Source organism: Lolium rigidum, chromosome 2 (genome assembly GCF_022539505.1).
Source record: "Lolium rigidum isolate FL_2022 chromosome 2, APGP_CSIRO_Lrig_0.1, whole genome shotgun sequence".
NCBI lineage: Eukaryota > Viridiplantae > Streptophyta > Magnoliopsida > Poales > Poaceae > Lolium > Lolium rigidum.
This window is the reverse complement of record NC_061509.1, coordinates 211,442,336-211,446,805: the sequence shown is the minus strand read 5'-3', so window position 1 is coordinate 211,446,805 and position 4,470 is coordinate 211,442,336. Positions and strand designations below refer to the sequence as shown.

The 4,470-nt window shown below is 38.5% G+C and overlaps 1 long non-coding RNA gene across 4 annotated transcripts; it reads left to right on the top strand.

The window, feature by feature from the left end:
- Positions 1 to 416: 416 nt before the first annotated feature.
- On the top strand, positions 417 to 4,145 carry LOC124692902. Of its 4 annotated transcripts, none has more exons than XR_006999782.1 (4): positions 417 to 830; positions 2,037 to 2,103; positions 2,957 to 3,066; positions 3,637 to 4,145. It is a non-coding gene; the product is annotated as an uncharacterized LOC124692902 (long non-coding RNA). The 4 variants fall into 4 exon arrangements; XR_006999783.1 differs by having other exon boundaries at positions 2,774 to 3,066; XR_006999781.1 differs by having other exon boundaries at positions 1,546 to 2,103.
- Positions 4,146 to 4,470: the final 325 nt, after the last annotated feature.

Sequence of the window (4,470 nt, the reverse complement as noted above, 5' to 3'; positions counted from 1 at the left end):
ATAATCCTCGATACTATCCATGATAATCCTCCATATTATCCATAGTACATAGCGATTTTTACAAAACAATTATTGATGCGAAGTACCGGGGCCGCGCGCCAAGGCGCGCATCAAAATGGACACGGTGGAGGTTATGGAGAGATGCAGGTCTAGGATCCTTTGCTTCTGTCGTGCACGAAAGCCGGCGTAGGAATTCGCTAACCATAGGTGAGCCGTCGTCAATTCGCTGTAGTTTTTCCCTGTTCATAAGTATGTGCTTTACTTAATTTATTTATGCTTCAATGGTTTCTCTAATTATAGGATACATTTCAGTGCAAGGTTACCTTGCATTCTGACCCTATGATTTACTTAACCCAAGGTGAGGCGTTGTCCATTTCCCAAGCCTGTGCAAGGTTTGAAGCGTCACGGCGAATTCTGATCCTATGGTCATGTGCTCCATGGAGAAGTGCTGAGCATATTTATTGGTGGAGCTGGAGAGCTGCACCTTGAAATTCGTTTAAAGGATCTGCAAGAGGACTTCATGGGTGGTGCTGAAATTACTGTTTTTTCCTCTTGGAATCTCACTTGGATTTTTCTATGACATCCAAGAAAAATGAAGCTTGATGATTGTGTACCTCAGAAAAGAATCATAGTGAAGTTACCAATATGCTCCATATATAAATTTCTTTTATGTGTTTTAGCTTCTCTGACTGTACAATAATTTGTATCCTTGCAAAGTTTTGCAGACTCTACCAGTTGAGCTAACAGTCTGTCTTATGAGTCGGTTGGTACACCACAGGTTAATTGCGTCATCAAATGACTCTGGTGTAGAACTAAGGTTCTTTTCTCAGGTACTTTATTTTTCTCCTACCCATGTCAATATTGTGCAACTGGTTCTTTTGCATCTCTAGAGACCTATGAATGTTTGCTACCTCAAGCCTCTTTGGTGTAGCTGTTATTGTTCACTGAGACCATTTCACTCATTAATTTATTTAAATTTAGGTGACTATATCAATGTGAATCAGAATTACGATGCATTACTTGTCCATTTTTATATTTAGTATTTTACATGATCCACATTGATTTAGTGAGCTAATAGACTGCAGCTCGAGATTCTGTTTTGCTGCTTTGGATGGTTTATCAAATCATTGCTCTTCATTCTATAAATTCATAGCCTTCCCGGCAATGACACCTTTCATCTATGTTTGCTTTAATGACTTCAGAAAATAGAATTTGAATTTACTAATTATTTAAACTTGGTCAGTGAATAGATTGAGCTTTTTTATTTCCTACCTCCGTAGCTTTTGTTGTGTATATGGCGTTGTTGTCAGTGATATTGTACCTATTTTTTTGCTTTTTGAAGGAACACTTCTCATCTGATAAAGTAAATATCCCAGTAGGTCATAGTTTTGTCTCCTTTATGATGCATATATGGTTCTGTTTTGTTGCATTCCAGTGTTAGTATATCTATTTATATTTGATGTGATATAGAAAGTTAGCACACCAGTTTGCCGGGTACCGCCTAGAAGATGTCAGAACATTGATTTGATTTTATTTCATGATCAGGTACCACCTAAAAGATGTCACATGAAACTACATGAAAAGTAGTTCTAGGCAATGGCTCTACATGCAGAACTGGCTAAACTACCCGCGATAAAACAGATAACAGTGACACCGTAGATGAGCTCGGTGCTATATACATATTGAGTCCATTATCGAGGAGCCTGGCAACGAGCCTATTATAGGTGTTCCTGCCATCGAGTCTATTATCAGAGTTCCATTGTCGACTCTTATCCTCTGCATAGACAAGATTGTTTGCCTATAATCGCATTCAGAGATAATAGCACCCACCTCCCCCTTGTGCGAACTCGTACGTCTTCTCATGTTGGCTTCCATGGATGAAGACTCCTGCGATGAAGAGTCTATGTCCACCCCAACTACTGTAGAAACATCTGTTGTGAACAACCATTTTGGCAATCCAATTCCTATCCTATGATGTCGGTGTTTCCGCATATCAAATTAAACATATTCCGTCTATGTTTGATTATATTATGCAGATGCTCCAAAAGAAACGCGGCGGAGAACCATGTCTACAGAAATAGGGAAGAGAAATAAACATATGAGGTACTATCAGATCTAGACCCAAATATATATGTACGATGTTGTTCTTGAAAGACTACTTTGAACTGAGATACCCTATCTGCGATGTTTTCTGCATCTCATGTACTGTGGTTTCAACCGAATAAAACAGACTCTTCATCGGATTCACTTACACCGCATTCGCATGTCTTAGATAAATTCTGAAATATAACTCGGCTTTTGAATTGTAAGGGCATTATACTACTACGAAATTTATACAGGGTTTTTGTTTGGTTGCGCCACCTATTTTTCGCTGTCAAAACCCATTGTTATATTTTTCTTGTGGTTATCCAATAGAGTCACTGTCATCTTAGTTAGTACGGAATTACTGTGTAGATGAACACTGATGGCAATGTATAATATATTTACCGGTTCACTCTACACTGCATGACTTAATTGCCTATGGTTTGTTGAGGCTATCCCTATTTGTTAGTCAAGTATGTAAGGTTTATTGTTTGTCCAATTCATTTGCCTCTGAAAACACATGATGATCTATCATTTTCAACCTACAAAACGATCACGACAGTGAGCCTTCTGGATAGTGGGTTGCCTACACTTTTGTTTTCATCTTGGATTAGCTTTAAAATATAGCAGATTATTCTCTCTTCTTTGATCTTATATTGCTTTTATACTTTTTGATCTTTTGGTTAAGCAGAGATAATAAAGAATCATATTTGAGTTTGCTCAACTCACTTGAGCTTTGGTGTAGCCAAAGTGAGCCTTCTAGATAGTGGGTTGCTACATTTTTTGTTTTCATATTGGATTAGCTTTAGAATATAGCAGATTATTTCTCTGTTCTTGTATTGCTTTTATACCTTTTCATTTTTTTGTTAAGCAGAGATAATAAAGAATCATATTTGAGGTAGCTCAACACAGTTGAGCTTTGGTGTTGGGGTTCCATGGTGTTTCCTAGGGCTCTCCTCATTGTGAGACGTGGTGAAACCTAAGGTATACACTATCTGCTCTTCCTTTTCTTATGTACTCTGCTTCTAGACCATTTTCTTTTTATTATCCATCTTCAGTTCTTCACTAAATCAAAGTGACTAAAAATTATTGCTTTACCACCCTCTGTGTAGTTAACATAGCTCGTGTTTTTTTTTCAGATAATGTTGATAATTTTCTCCATAACTTCTTTCATGCAACATTATCATGTGTTTTCAGAGGAAAATTATCATGTGCTTTCAGAGAAACATTATCATGATCTTTGCTTCCTGTTTTGCTTGACCATCAAAAACTTGGATCTTCCATGACGGTCACATTATGGATAAGTGCATTTTATACATGACATTGTTTAACCATTTTCTGTATTATCCAAGTTACCCCTTAAAAAGTTAATTTATCTTGCTACAACCTACAGTTCATTTTTACTGTTGCAGATGCCCAAAGATCGATCTTGTGATATTATATAGAACTAGAAGCACAAACTGTAATATCAAAACATGTTCCTAGGAGTACAGAATACGAAGTTTGTACCTTCCATTGGACTCACTTCAGCTTATTTTTCCTGGGATTCTGCAGGTAACATTAGGCACCCGAAAATTTGAGAAAATGGCTCCATAAGAGGAACCGAAGGGGAAGTCTATGAAGCCAGGGAAGTGGTTGGCTAGGGGAGGGCCAAGGAGAGGCCACCTCCTGTCGCCATCACCTCTACCACCGCCGCAATTCCCCTTCAGCTCAAGCGCATCTAGGTGCAGGCTTACCGGAGGGTTGGAGCAGAGCCGGGTAGGGGTCAGTGAGATGATGGCTGGGAAGAGGAGAAGCTCATGTTCGGGTGCCCGTAAGCTTTTGGTGAATTGGTTCGAGGGTGGTATTTTTTCATGTTATGTCCCTATCCTGGGCTCTGATGCAAATATTCATGTGCCCATCGTGACAATGAACTTCTCCTTATGGATGAAAAATATGTGCTCATATTCATGTCCACATATGGATGCTGCTTATACTTTGTACGGTAATTCTCTTGGTTTGTCATGCGATCAGTTACTTACCTACTTGTGTAGTTCATTCCAGCACAATATGACCATCGCAGGCTAGATGGGGGTACCATCCGTACGTCATGGAGGTGCGGAACCAGCCCATATATTGTTGACAACTTCGTAAACTCTCAAATTTTCTATTTTGGCGCTAATAGCACGCTATAGCATTTCTAGACAGCTCACGCTACATCATTCGCGCTCTAGTACGCTAATAGCGTATTTTTCGGCCGACGCTATTTTGTTATAGCACGTTTTTTTCCTTGGTTATAATTAAATTCAAGAATTATATTCTATAAAAATCTTGTGATATTTGCTAGAATCGTATATTGTAGGACCCTCTATCAAGATATTTATAAATATTAAAAATACATAAACAACC